The 15,526-nt window shown below is 40.6% G+C and overlaps 1 protein-coding gene across 5 annotated transcripts in view; it reads left to right on the top strand.

Moving 5' to 3' along the window:
- The window catches only part of sema5ba (sema domain, seven thrombospondin repeats (type 1 and type 1-like), transmembrane domain (TM) and short cytoplasmic domain, (semaphorin) 5Ba), a 183,800-nt gene that overhangs the window by 35,987 nt on the left and 132,287 nt on the right, over positions 1 to 15,526 (top strand). For 4 of the 5 annotated variants that reach the window (XR_005696243.1, XM_040034790.1, XM_040034792.1 and 1 more), the window contains exon 2: positions 919 to 985. The exons of the other annotated variant lie outside the window; for it this stretch is intronic. The gene's annotated coding sequence lies outside the window, so the exon portion shown is untranslated. The remainder of the gene's footprint in view (positions 1 to 918; positions 986 to 15,526) is intronic. 5 annotated transcript variants of the gene reach the window in all.

Below are 15,526 nucleotides of genomic sequence, written 5' to 3' on the forward strand. Positions count from 1 at the left end.
AATTCTCGGCTTAGCTCCATGGAAAATCCTCTTTACTGTATTTTTCTACCTGTCTTTCTCACTCTTAAGTGTCTCAGCATCAAGCTGGAGAATGTGGTCGAAGAACTGGGTGCTTAATTAGCTGACTAAGAGTTTGATATGCACTTCATATTTATTATTACTATAAAACAAAGCCTTTTATTCTTTGGTTCCAACCTAAATGCCCTTTTAGTTAATTTCTGCATTTATGTAATAACATCCTATAAGATGTACAGTTAATAAATCATCATCAGTGAACTTTATCATTCCTCTTTGATTCATTTTTGCTCCTCTGTGTTGAAGTGAAAGAAACAGCAGCCATATCACGGCAGCTGACGACACAAGAGGGATCGCGAGTCTGAGCTGCTCCTTCAGGTTGCCTTAGAAACCAAACCAGGGCTATTTGTTCCAATTTGCTCTGTGGCACTGAGATCAAAAAGCTTGGAACCAAATGTGCTCTCTGTATATTAGCATCTGTGTTTGGTTCGACACAGTTTAGGCGTCTGTGTGCCGCATTTACATCTGTGTGTTCGTTTACAGTTGAGCCACATATTGGTTGTGTTGTTTGTGCGAGTCGAGTCAGGTTTAGGGCTTAATGTGCTTGAACTATACTGAACTTGGTGGTTTGTTATTGTCCAGTTAGGCCATCAGTTGTTACAAAGGCCTCTCGCAGGTCCCTCTTTCCCTTCAGCCCCCCGCCCCCCAAACCCCATTAAGGTTGGGGTTTAAAAAGCCGTTCCCGCTCCGCCTTCTCTCCTTCATTGAAAAGTTGGCGGTTTGTTTACGAGACCGCCAGCACTTCTTTGTGGTTCTGCGCTCTGCTTATGAGATGGAGGCGAGTAGCTAGTGAAACACTCACCCCTCCCCCTTCCTTCTCTGTCTCCTTTCCTCTTCTAACAGAATCAATTTGAAAAGGACAGACGGCCCTCACAGCCCCCTGTGCCTACACCCCAGTGATGCTTAGCTGGTGAGTACACTTTAATCTTTTTCATTTGGAGCCTCCGTGTCATTTTCATGCACTACTTTGACTGGTTTCTATATCCTTCTCTGAATTGCTGCTATGCAGTGGTGCAGCAAGTTAGTTGACTCTTTTTACTTTTATCCTCAATTGTTTTCCTGGGAAACAACAACATTTCTCTCTGGTCTTGTGGATGAAGGATAGCAATTACTCTTTTCCTCTCATTCTAACTTTATTTAAATGTCTTCCACTCCCCCCAAGACCAAAAAGAAGTCTCACTGGCCTTTGTGGTAAAAGTAAGGCAGTCTTTTTTGGTGAAAGTCCTTTATTCTGACTGACTGAAGTGATTTGAAAGGCAGTGGGGAGAGTTTTACAGTAGAGGCGGAAGAGAGGAGGATAAGCAGAAGTGGTGGGGGCAGGTAGGGGTGGAGGGGTTTCATGCAGGCTGCTAACGGTCAAGGTTTACCTTTCCACCTCTCTTTGTCCCTCTATTTCTATCCATCTCGTTCAATCAATCAAACTATGATGCACAAGCCACGCATCAGTTATCTACAACTCGAATTGTTGTACTTAAAAATGAGTTAAAAACAGCACAATGCCAACAAAAAATAAAGACAAGGATAAAATAAGTGAGTGTCAAATTGATGCTGGATAGTCAAAAGTACTTTTTTCCATGTGAAAGCAAAGCACTCCGGTCGTCGACAGCCTTGTGCCTAATTGACACAGCACAGTGAAATTATTATACAGGTGACATGAGTGCATAATCATCTTTTGAAATCACCTTCACCAGAGCAGGCTGGGGCCATTCTCAGAGCTTTTACATGCTGTTTTTAATTCAGCTGTAGCAAGAGCAAGAAAGTTGGGTCATTATTCCGTCCATCAACACCTGACACTTGAAAGTTTATCTTATGTAACGTTTTAAGATATTTCTACGGTGGGCTGGAGAGTTGCAACGTAACCAGCAAATAGACAAACCCTGCAAAAGCACACAAAAGGCAACGGAAGTAGGAAAAAACTCAGAAAATACAACGGAAGTGTTATAGTGGATTTTTTGGGTGGGGGTTGTTTTTGCATATAGAAACTGAAACACACGAATAAATGCACTGAGAGAAAACGAAGTGGAGATTCATCAGTGTTGTGAGGGAGAAAAATATGCAGTCAGAGTGTATTTTAATCACATGAGTCATGTAATACTAAACTTATATATTTGCTATTAGCTGCTCACTGTTAGCTTGTCACTTCTGGAGCTGTTCCTTCATGTTCTCGTCTCCCCCCAAAACACTTCCCTTGTGCTTTGTGTGAAGTGGTTTCTCTTTTTAAAAATGTTTCCTGGTGTTTTCTTAACTTGCTGTGCATTTAAACTGTCAGGGCCAGATTTAATCATCCGGCCAAACCGTGTCAGTAAGGCCCGTCACCATATTAGGTTTAGACATTAAACCCAATGATTGGATGAACTGTGGCGAAAATTAAGTAAAATGTTGGTTTTCTACTAGAAAAAATGAATTATACTGTTAAAAAAAAGAGTGAAGGGAAGTGTAGTGCAGCTTTTTGTGCAGTTATAGAAAGTAGTCTGTCCATAATTGCACAAAAATGTACACAAAGTACAACAGTTTTTTTCTAAATGTGTTATTAACGTGGCATTTTTAAATCTCATAGCTATGTTGGTGAGTACAGTTGGAATGTGACTGTCCCCTGAGGGAAGGTATCCAGATTACAAAAAAACTGAATAGTAGGCATGTTTGAAGCTAAGTTTTTAATATATGCAAGCTCTCCTGGAGTTCGGATGATCTGATATCCTCGTGTTGGTGTTGTTCCCAGATCATCATGAAAATGTTGTTCCAGGTTCAACATCGCAAGTGACCAATCACATTGTTGTGACGTTATTCTTTTGTGCGCCAAGCCATTTGGGCATTTATGAAATTCCAATGTTGCAAGGACAATATCAGTTCTGCTTACTGTTTATTAAAGCGTTAAGGTTACGGTCAGGGTCCGTTGATCGGCGGACAGAGGCGGTTTCTCGCAGCTTAAGTACAGTTTTTGGTTTTACGGCGATTTTTCCCAATGTCGCAAAAGTATGACGTCACAACATTCTGATTGGTCACTTGCAATGTTGATCCTCGAACAACATTTAGTATGATGATCTGGGAACAACACCAACACGACGATATCAGATCGTGCCTTGAGCATGTGCTAATGAACAGAGGTGGTGAGAAAACTGTTGGCCTACATGTTTTAAACACAATGGCATGCAGAGTGAGCTCAAACTTTCATTTAACTTGTCTCAAATACCTTCACACACACACACACACACACACAAACACACATATTCACTGAAGCTGAACATGAGCCAGAGTGACATAAAAAAGTTTTTAGAAGGTCTTTTAGTCATTTATCAAATCTGTGAAAATGTGGAGGAGAGCAAAGTGAAGGAAACAACATCTAATAAAAATCTATCCCTATTTGTGAGATTGTTTTTTTTTGCCTGGATATCATATTCTTTGCTGTCCCAGTGCTCATTCAGCTATGTAAACTAGATCCTATTGTTACGTAAACAGTTCAAAAAAACGCCTTGGATAACAGAAAGTCAAACTGAGAAGCTGAAAGTCAAACGTTTGGCATCCCCTCGGAGAAAATGACCTTGTTTACTGAGCGACTGAGCAAAAATGTTGTACTCCTAAAATCAGAATTTATGCATCATTGATTTTTTTATTTTATTCTCATAAAATATATAATAGGGTTATTTGTAATGTAGCAACTTTATTGACTTAACCTTGACTCAACTGGACCTATATATATATATATATATATTAAAGCACTTTTCATTGCATTGCAAATCTAACCTTGCGTATTTGTTCACACTGCACAAAGTATTTAAATAACCCTAACTTAATCAGAATTAGTGAAATATGAAGGCTGTTTGGATACTTTTTATTAAAACGTAAGCAAGTGATGCCACTCAATTTTTGCTTTCTTTGGCTTTATTCAGTCTCAAGTGTATCTATCATCTTGGTTTTGATTTCAAGCCCTTTTTATCTTCTGCCCAATTTCTCCTAAAATTAGTAGAGACTGCTCTTGCTCCAATCTCAACCACTTCTTTCTCTGTATTTAATATCCCTGAAGGCCATCCCTGGAATTTGCTTATTTTCTATTGCTCCACTCCCCTTGCTCAGCACATGCATTCAGCTCACTTTCTCTATTCAATTCAATTTGTGGCCTAAATATCTCCCCCTAATATGTGTCATTGGAGTAGAGTAGCAGTGCTCCCTCTCTGGCTGCTTTGAAGAAGCTCCACTGCGTTTGTCTTGGTTCTCTCTGCCCCTCTGGGAGGAGATCAGGGGCTCCAATCGTGGTTGGCATGATGTCTCCTCCAGCCCCGCTGTTGTTTGCTGATATTTAGTTCAGGATAACAATAAGCCGGAAGAAAACAAGCTCCTTTCAGGCCAATAAGAGATGGAAGGGCTGGACTGAGAGGGAGAGAGAGGCCTAGAAAAAAAATGGGGGTGGGAAGACATGGGTCTCATCCCTGGATGGGGATGCTCTTTAAAGTATTCTGTTTGTGGCCCCCAGGGCCGAATTAAGGGAGCGTCATTATCCCTGGCAAATTACCACGCTGCCTTTGTGGTCCAGCCATGGTACATTAGGGTGCCTTAAAACGTGGCTGAGCTGTGCCTATTCAGTTTGCGAAAGTGGGGCCACTGGCAGATCCTTGGCCTGACTCACAGAGGAGGCATTCACGCCCTATCGGGGGGATGGTGACAGCAATGATGGTGATGGAGAGGTTCTCTTGAGATGAGTAAAGAATCTCTCGGGCCAAGGCTGATGTGTGATCTTAAATCACGTGCCAGCTGATGATGTAATCATTTGGCTTCATCGAGGGTTTGAGCCGCTGAGCAAATCCGGGCCCTGACAGAGACATTCCTGAAGATTTCCACGCCAGTAGCAGGAATTAAATTAGATCCAGTCTTTTAGTGGAATAATAATAATTATAATGATAATACAGTTTTTTTGCTGTCAGATTAAGATAAACTTTCATATTCCTGCTTTATTATTATTATTTCTTTATAATAAAATATTTTTTTGTCAGGATTTGATTAAATATTAATCAGCCTTTGACCTTTTTTCCGCTAAATTTCAGTAGTTAGCTTAAAAATATGAGAGTTGTGGTTTTGCTTTAAGGTGTACAGTTATCAACAAGTACAAAGAAGAAGAAATGGCTGTGGATGTTTTACTTGGTCAGTGCTTTCATGTTTCAAGAGGCAGTTAAGATAACTGGAAAAATTCCGGTGTCTTGTATCCAACACTGAAAGTGAGCATGAGGGGCTGATTTCAGAAGAAATGTCAGATCCTTTGAGCCTGTGCGAAGGATTTCAGTAGTTGCAGAGTGTCTGCAACAAATAAATGTCTGTATGGCATCCACTACAAGCTGTGAAGGAAGCTTTTTTTTCTACATACACTTTTTGCAGATTTTTTAGTCTTTACTGCAACAGGACAGTGAAGAGAAGACAGGAAAGCTGGGAGTCACGGAGTAAATAGCCACAGATTTGGTGGATTTAAACCCGGGCTTCTGCATTAGCCTTACTGCATATTGGGTCACCTGCTCAGCCCAGTGAGCTAAATCGGCACCCCGGCAAGCTTTGTTTTAAACATTTGCAGGTAGCTCACACTCAGCGAACGTTGATCCTCTGGGTCTGAAACAGTTAAATTAAGTTTTCATCCGATGCCAAGTAAAGCCAGGGTGCTCCATGAGCTATTATGTCAAACTCTTCAAAGAAAACTAAATAAGAGCGCTGCTGAAGGCGCCGCAAAAGTTCTAGTGTGTGAAATATTTGTTCTTGGCACTTTGCCTTTATTTATCATCCAATCAACTGGAAGCTTTACCTCAGCGATTGATGTCTCCCTCATTTTATTTTTCTTACCACGATAGGTGGGAGATTTCATTACTTTCCAACATTGTTTCCGGGTTTTATGAACTCAATCCCTCCGCTGAAGTAGATGAAGAAAGGGAGGAGGGCTTTTGTCCAGGGGCTGTGGCAGAAAACCCTGAGCCTGTAAATCCTGTGCTGATCTTTGGATCATTAAGCTGTGAGCCCTCAGTCCTTTGGTTCTTTATCACCAGGCCTGGATCCCAGGCCATAATAGAGGCTAACTGGCTAATGATTAGCTGTCTACTGCAGCTACTTGAAAGCTGACTGCTGCTGCTGCCAATCTGAATGAGAGGAGGTTTTAAAAACATATAAATCCTTAAATGTGTTTCTCTTTTTTCCCCTCTCAAACCTTCTCTCTCAGGATCTGGAACTATTCAGTTCTTTACAAAGCTTATTGTGGAATGATGAGTGTTTTTTTTCTCCATCTTCATTTTGTATGAAAAGCCATGTTGACTTAAGCTATTGTTGATTTGCATATTTTAAGCCGCTTGCTCGTGTAACTACTTTACAATAGGTGTTGGAATGGCTTGTGTACATGCTTGTTAATTTGACAAACAGCATTACCTTCTCCCTGTACTGCCTCTGAAGTAATCGCCTTGTCTCTAAACAAGCTCCATGGAGCTGAAAGGAAGGGGATGGAGTCTGAGAGGCAGTGTTTTGGATAACAATCACTTTGTCTTCCTCCTATCAAAAATCCTTGATTACTTGATTATTCAGGAACCACACAGGCATATGAATATGAAACTTCTCACCCTTTGAAGCAAACATAAGAAACAGCTGGGATGAAATCTTCTTTATTTAAAATGTTGCCTGCGAATTAACTAGTTTGGAAGAGCGATCTGGAAGACGGCGCTACTGCGTCACTAATTGACAGACTCGTGGTGTTTACATCGTTTCGTGCTCCGTAATTGGGGAAAAAAAGGGTAATACACAATGGTTTTTCTTCAAGAATTCAAGTGTGTTAATAAAGCTTGTTATTTAAATTTTTTATTCATCCTTTATCTGTGTAGGTTTCTCTCGTTTAAATCACGGACAGGACCCTATTTTGTTACAAAAAGCTCAAGATTGCGAGAAAAAGAGGGATCCTGAATGAGTTTTGTTTTCCACAAACATAGATGTAAATCGGTATATCGTGGGTCGCATGAGGAATGAGAATGTGTTCCATCGAATTAGATGCCAAACATATGGAGACAAGGAGGCAGAGAATAAGAGAGGCTGGTTAGGTCTACTGCTTATGTACTTGAGGGTCATCAGCCTCTGATGATAAGCTGCTGGCTAAGATGGGGATTATGCTCAGGACTTGTTGAGGACAAGGATGTGGACAGCTGCAGGAAAAAAAGGTAGTTTTTTCCCTTTGTACATCTTTGAAGTACAAGTCCACCTGAGGAGCATGAGCATATGTGGTGCATTATGTCTTTGCCACATGGCCACAAGGCCATAAGGCTGCCCGCACACACACATCTAGACTTGTGTGCATCATCCAAGACTAGCAAACTGTGGAAACCACAGCATTTCTTATAGTTAATGTAACATACAAAGTCAAACTGAGAGGAAGCTCAGCACATCTGAGGATCAGGGAAGGATTATGTGTACATATCTGCTGCATTCTGTAAGAAAGAGTCCCAAATGTTTGCTTTTCCCCGTGACTTCACTTTTACAGAGGGCGTTGACTCGATTTTTAACACAAGGGTCTAAAACTAGAGGGTGTCACATATCCCTTTAAAACAAATATGTGATTTGGACTGGACTCAGTTAGTCTGTGATGGGATTAAAATTCCAGTCTTTGGCAGTCTGACATCCAGGATGCTCATCCAGTACTCTGGCCACACACCTTTATCTCTGGGGGGCACACTGCTTCCTGCATTGGCACTAAATGTTGGCAACAAACAGAATTCCTAGTGGTCTGGTTTGGCTGATTCTAAAATGTGCCTTCTCCGTTGCTCCTGTGAGGAAGATTACCTTGCCTGTCTTTAACTCGCTCTTACTTTTACCCCGAGAAAACACAGGCTGTTTAAGGCAATCAAACACAGTACATTTCTTCTATATAAGTTGTGATGTTAACCTTAACTTGTATATGAGCCCGTAACCACGTAACGCACAGCTATAAATCCAGCTTTAGTGTGTTAACACATCTGAAATCCTATTAGAAACCCTTGATTTATTTTGGGCTAAATCAGCCTCACCTAAATCAGACCACAAGTAGAACTTAACTCTCTCCTCTGTTAGATTTTTTTAAACCACCACTTTCACTCTCCACAACCTGTGGAGCAAACTTGCTGTCTGCTTTTTAGTCATTCAGTACGGATTAGTGGCACTGTGTGTCTTCTAATTATAGAGCTGGACTGTGCTCTCTCCTCCACTGAGGGGTCACATCAAGCCCACCAGGCTCTCAGCCAGGAGCTTAGTCACAACTCTTAACCGCTACTTTCACACATTTATGCCTGTGTTTCCTAATTTGATATCTTTTTAAAATTGCTATCTTTTTCTTCGTCTGTAAAAAAAAAAAAAAATCACTGCATGCTCTGTTCTCTTTTTTTTTTTTTTGCGCCTGTCCATTACTCTGTTTCTCCTTCTCCTGCTTGCTGAGTTCACAAGAACGACTTTTCATTTGGATAAAATAAACTCAATGAGGTAACTGTCAAAATAAATCACTTCCTATATCAAGGAGGAAACAAGTAAATGCCCGGGAGAAAGGGATAGCAATTCCCTTTTTTTAACCACACAATCAATCAGTTCCCCTTCACATCTTTTCACATCTTTTCATTCTTGCCGAACAATGGGTTTGATTAACCCCTCTGGGAAAGCTCATTATCCATTTCCATCACAAAGGTGTTTGTAAGGCACTTGGATTTGAAACGCCTCAGCAAAAAAACATAGATAAAAGGAATATATCGAGCTTAAAAAAAGAAAAGCCAATGATAAAAAAATGATGGCTGCCAGTCTGAGCTCATGCATCTGGTTTAACAACTAGCCAGATGTTGCTCCTGCATTCTTGATGTCAGTAAGATGTTTTGATCGTCGTGACTGCTTTGTGTGAGTTTGCCAACTTGCTTTAAAATCCCGTCTTTTTCTCTGCCACTTTAATTAGATGAATTGAGTTGTGACAGTGGGACTTGAATTATATTATATGTATGAGTTTATTTTGATTATCAGAGTCTGTTAAGGACGTGCGGGAATACCATTGTTGAGCCAAATCAATTTCTCTTCTTCGAGGGACACCCAGGAAATAGTTCAATCCATTTTTAATCAAAGCACCTTATTATGCTGGACTTTGGGTTCGTGTCCTGTTTTCGCATCAGTTATTTGATGAAATGAAATGCGCAACCATACAGCAATTGCAAAGATAACGGCATGCCTTTTGAATTTAACTTAAAATGATTTATTTATGTTGTAAATATGTTATGATGGGCTCGAATTCTGGATATGCTTTGAGTGATATAATGCACACACATCTCTGTTTATCCTACATACGATCACAGTTTTAGCCATGTTCAAACTTTTTGATCCCACAGTCCCTGCATAGTGAGGACATGAGCAGACGACAAAATGTGTGGCAAGCAAATCCCTGCAGCTATGGTGTTGACAGAGTTGCTTTGTGTCAGTGTGTCCAATACAGAGATCGAGACAGGTTTAGCTTAACTGAGCTTAGCGTAGCCTAGCTTAGCCTAGCTACAAGACTAAAAGTCAAATTGCAGCCCACTGATACCCACGGGAATAAAAATAAACATGGTGGCAGTAAGCTACAATTCAATTCAATTTTATTTATATAGCGCCAAATCACAACAAAGGGCGCCTCAAGGCGCTTCATAGATACAGAGAAAAACCCAACAATCATATGACCCCCTATGAGCAAGCACTTTGGCGACAGTGGGAAGGAAAAACTCCATTTTAACAGGAAGAAACCTCCGGCAGAACCACACAAGCTAGCGCACTCTAAGTGATGTTCCCAAACCTGGATAAATTGAAGGGTTCCAAATAAGTCATGCGGATCCATCCGCTCTGGTCACCCCTTGGGAAATAAAGGAACAGGCATAAAGTTGTTTGTTATTAGAGGCACAGCTACTTTGAGTGACAGGAGGGTGCCTACTATGCTGCTAGTTCTGTGCTAGGAATCACCTCAGCTAAGTCAAATCACTAAACTAGAAGGGATCTAAGTGTTGTTATCATTTGAAACAATTTCAGTGAAGTTATCTAAGAACTAATATCCTCTACACTTTTTACAGTTTATACAGTTTTGATGAGTGCTCATGAACTGGATAACAAGTACCGTTACTCCTGGTACCCAAAAATAACAATGTTCGAGCAGCAGGTGGTTAACATAAACATATGTGATACCATATGTGGCTATAGCTATTATTATATTCATGATCTGTGGTTCTACCACACATCATATGACACACCCTCACGTAAATCCAATAGTAATTTGTGTGTTTATTGAAATAATTGAAGCACAGACAGTTTTTGTGTTGATCAGTCTATCCTTTTCTTACCATCTCCCTGTACTAGCTTACAGTAGATTGGGTAAAGGGATGGTCAACTGCAGGGATTCTCACAACAACAGCTTATTTAAAAACTTAAAATGGCCCTTTAGCCCTTATTACATTTCTCTGGACATATGGGAGAAAACCAAAACACTCTGCTCTAAATCACACAGACATATGATGAACTAAGAAACCCTCTGAAATACTCCAGCTGGCCAGTAAGGCTTTGTAGTTTCCATTAACTTACATTTTTAACTTTTGTGGGCACATTTTCACCTCTCTTCTAAGCACACAAAGTAAACCTGTTTTTCTTTCTCACCCGTGAGTGTCTTTCAGTTGACTTTGTGTGATAATATAAGTACAAAGTGCCTTGAGGTCATCTGGATTTTATTTCAGTCCCTCTTCTTTTCTATGCCCACTTTATAAAAGGTACGTTCACTTCAAGATATCAAAGTGGGATTACTTGTAATTCTTATTCTTGTACAGGATGACCTCCTCCTTTTTGGTTGAATTAGGTGCCTTTACAGAATTAATTACTTTGAGCTTTGGGGCTGAGGAGATTTCTTCGTATTTTCAGTATCTGGGTCTTTTGTGTTCCCTCACACCAACATGAGAGAACAGGACTGACTGAGAAGGTGTTATTAGTTCTGCTCTCTGTTAATGTGAAAACATAGAATCAAGCCTAGATGAACGTGTGAAGTCTTAAGTGAAAAGTGCGAATGTATCTGGCTAAACATCCTGCACCAATTAGTTAATGATTAGACTGGTAATTAGGTCTTTGGGAATCGTACTCTTTGTGCAGCTGATTGATAGTGGCACTTGTTCACGCTGTTCATTTGAAGTTTTCGTGGATGCTCAGATTCCGGCACATTCTAAAACCCATCCACACGCATGCTTTGATGAAGATATCCACACCGCAGCCTCCAATTTACAGCTCAGCTTGATCAAACTGCTCATTTACAAAACTAATGAGAAAATGAACAAAAATTAAGAAATCATTTAGCTGTTGTATTACATGAAGACAAGAAGCCACATTTCTTTTTCTGCTGTGAGCAATTATATCACAATTACAACACAACACAGCCCCTTCGGGCGCTTGTCTGAGGGTGTTGAGCTTCCTTTTGGAGTTCTAAATGCGGCGTCGGAGGCGTGATGTGTGTCAGGGCGGGGAATAATTCCGCCAGCGATCAGTCTTGTTTTTATTTTCATCACAAAAATTTCCTGGCATATTGCCTGGGTTATGCTTCAAGAAGACCATAGCTTACAAATTGTGCCGCAAGACCACATAGCAATTATACAGAATATGAGATGTTTTTTATTCCAATTACATCACAATAGATTTAATTATAGCTGCGTGTCTTTTTTGCATCAGGCTCTATCGCCTGTCTTTTGTTTGGGAGAGGATGTTTCTTCACTCTCTGGACTGTAATCAGTGTTTGAAAAGACACTATGATCTGGGAACCAAGCGCTGGTTTAGGAGATGAAATGGAACAAATGATCCGCTGCAACTTTTTCTGTTCATCTGTGATTCCAACATGTAACTGTCTCAGAAGAATAAGAACCATTTACATGTAGCAATCTTTTAAAACGCAGATGAGTTTGTTTTTTTTAAAGATCTTGCCCAGGTTGACGGCACTTTCGAAACTCTCGAATTCATCCGTGAAGTTTAGACGGTTGGATGCGGCACAAAGCTTTTACTTCACTTCAAAACACTTTGCACTTGTTTGACTTCTTACGGTGTAGCTGCAATCTTAAATCCCTCTCCCTAACCCTTCCTCTTCCTCCTCCTTTGCTTTCTGTCCTTTGGAGAACAGCAGGATCTGACAGCCCTGAGCCGAACAGTGTGAAGTTTGTGAAATGGAAATGGCTTTGTGGTGTCTCCTAAACGCCTGACCACTTTATCTTATGTGTGTGTGTCTGTTGGTGTACATGTGTATATTTTTCTCTTTCTGTATGTGTGTGTGCGTTGTGCACATTTCTTTAGCTGTAGTTTCATGAGTCCAGAATGTGAAATGGACTTCTGAATCATTCTCTGCTGCCAGCTGGTGATCAGATTTTTCTTCCCCAGTGCGCAAATAAATAGGATCAGTGCTGCAATGTGTCTGCACTGGTGGCAAATTCTTTCGAGCCATTGCTAAACTATACAGTTATATGTTGTTTTTTAAAAACTATTATTATAGTGTTTATGTTGGAAAATAAAAAAGGAAAGGACATGAAGAATACCCTGATTTTAGACTTATAGCTGATTGTTAAGCTCTTAAAATTCGTTAACTATGCAGAATGTGCCTCTCATGTTCCCTCAACCTTTGTTGCAGGCTGAAATTCAACATTTTGTTTTATAATAGTGAAAACCTAACCTTGCAGTCTTCTTCCAGCTCTTGTTAGCATGAAAGAGAAAAGTACTAAAACATCAAACATTATCAAATGACTCCTGAAATATAAGCCATTTCTGCACTATCTAACACAATGCTTCAGTGTGTTCCAGTCTACATTTCACTGAATACACTGCTTCTCTGTGACACAGTTTTCCTCCCTTGGTCTTTGAAGTGTAGCCAAAAGTCATGCATCGTGGCTTTTGCAAGCTTCTGAGCACAAGGCGAGACATAAGAGAAGTCGATTATACTTCTGTGTTCGGAAAATTGTCACTATATGTCACAATATAACAATACGGGCTTGCAATATAACTTGTCAACAACCGGTGACAGACTATAGCCAACCAGATGTCATACATTATGCAAGAGGACTAAGGTGCTTCAGGGTGGTAAGAAACACTGTACATATTGACTAACCAAAGTGTGCGATGACATGAAACCCAGACCTTGTACAACTTGGCTGATTCTGAGCTTGTGTTTACTGCACTCGCAGTTATATTTTTAGCTGTCTACTTGTCATCTGATCGCATGAATTTTCATGCCATGTGTACGGGAACAAAATGTGTCTGTGTCACGGGCCTTGTCAAATTTAAAATGTGTCAGATTCAAAATGTGTCAAACTACAAGATTCGAAGCGATGCTGTAAATCTATTTGACTGCAGTGACTGTTACTCGGGTGCTATTATGACAACTGACAAATCACAAATCTTGAGCTGACACCGTGTGCAGTGGCAGAGCAAAGCAATCTTTAAAGGGATGACCAGCTTTAGAAAACTCCTTACCTTTGGCCCTTTATTTTACCTCTGAATGGAAAATCACTGAAGAAAATATCTAAAGCCCTGAAATACTTTATTTGCAATGTCATGCAGACATACACTGTGAGGACTCGTGTATAATAAGCTTTTTAACCCCTATTTCATTATGGAAGCTCAGGACCATTGAAACATTTCAACCAATAAATCATAAGGTTGAACTTGTCCAAAAAACTCCCTGAAAAGCCTTCAGCTAATCCAAAATGCTGCAGCAAGAGTCCTGACAGGGACTAGAAAGAGAGAGCATATTTCTCCTGTTTTGGCTTCCCTTCATTGGCTTCCTGTTAAATCCAGAATTGAATTCAAAATCCTGCTCCTCACATACAAGGTCTTAAATAATCAGGCCCCATCTTATCTTAATGACCTTGTAGTACCATATCACCCTATTAGAGCACTTCGCTCTCGCTCTGCAGGCCTACTTGTTGTTCCTAGAGTATTTAAAAGTAGAATGGGAGGCAGAGCCTTCAGTTTTCAGGCCCCTCTTCTGTGGAACCAGCTTCCAGTTTGGATTCAGGAGACAGACATTATCTCTACTTTTAAGATTAGGCTTAAAACTTTCCTTTTTGCTAAAGCATATAGTTTGGGCTGGACCAGGTGACCCTCAATCCTCCCTTAGTTATGCTGCAGTAGGTGGAGGCTGCTGGGGGATTCCCGTGATGCACTGGGTATTTCTCCTTCAGTCACCTTTCTCACTCACTATGTGTTAACAGACCTCTCTGCATTGAATCATATCTGTTATTAACCTCTGTCTCTCTTCCACAGCATGTCTTTTATCCTGTCTTCCTTCTCTCACCCCAACCAATCACAGCAGATGGCCCCGCCCCTCCCTGAGCCTGGTTCTGCCGGAGGTTTCTTCCTGTTAAAAGGGAGTTTTTCCTTCCCACTGTCGCCAAAGTGCTGCTCATAGGGGGTCATATGATTGTTGGGTTTTTCTCTGTATCTATGAAGCGCCTTGAGGCGACTTATGTTGTGATTTGGCGCTATATAAATAAAATTGAATTGAAATTGAATTGAATTGAACTTAGTGGATGTAAGTAAACTTTAAAAGCTAATTTAAAACACGGCCCCACTCTGAACCCATCCAAAGTTTTCCAGCTAATGTGTGTTTGCAGAAATAATGACACACATGCAAACCATAACCTCTTTGGTGGAGTTAAAAATTGTAGTTATTGGATGTAACTTCGGTTCCGTGAGGATGGGCTAAACCTTTTAATGATGTTTACTGTTTTTCTGTGGGGTGACTGAAGAGAAACCCTTTTGCTATGTCCCTGACTGCGAGGTCACACTTGCTAATGAAAACTACACAACATGGAAACTAGAGAGTGTTTCCTTTTATGAGGGATCACAACTATGCTCAACAAAAGACAGTTATAGGAATATTTGGAACAAAACACTTTTCAGTGGATTTATTTTGTTATGGTTGCTGTGTGCTCCAGATGTGGATTTATAGCTCTCATACATTCAGTTTTTACATATGTTCAACTGGAAAAACACGTATTGACTGTGTGGGCTGCAGTATATCAGTTCATCTTGTGAAAAGTCAAAAAATCTTAAAATTTTCTTAAAAAGTTGAAAATAATGAGCCGTGTCTGGGTCAGCACTGCGGTGAAGCTGGAGCTGAATGAGACCTGCTGAAACGGGACCGTAGCTTATTATATCGCAGATCAAACCAATTAACGAGAAGCTGACACTGTTTGGATTTTCCCAAAGCAGTGCTGCCACTGACCTGTTGCATCCGTTTTGCCTGCAGAGCAGAGGCAGGTTGTTGTCTGAGGAGACTTGTTAGGAAGCAAAGAGCTGCTCTTTCCGCCTGCTGCATCATCTGCAATTCATTTTTCTCAGGAGAGCCCTCACACACACACTCTTACGTGCACACACACATGCCGCTGCTGATGGCCTTCTCAGTGTCACACATTACCTGATTTTTTTTTTGTCATTTATGAGCAAAATCTGTGTGTGT

This window comes from Simochromis diagramma, unplaced genomic scaffold (genome assembly GCF_900408965.1).
Source record: "Simochromis diagramma unplaced genomic scaffold, fSimDia1.1 OVJJ01000091.1, whole genome shotgun sequence".
Classification (NCBI taxonomy): domain Eukaryota; kingdom Metazoa; phylum Chordata; class Actinopteri; order Cichliformes; family Cichlidae; genus Simochromis; species Simochromis diagramma.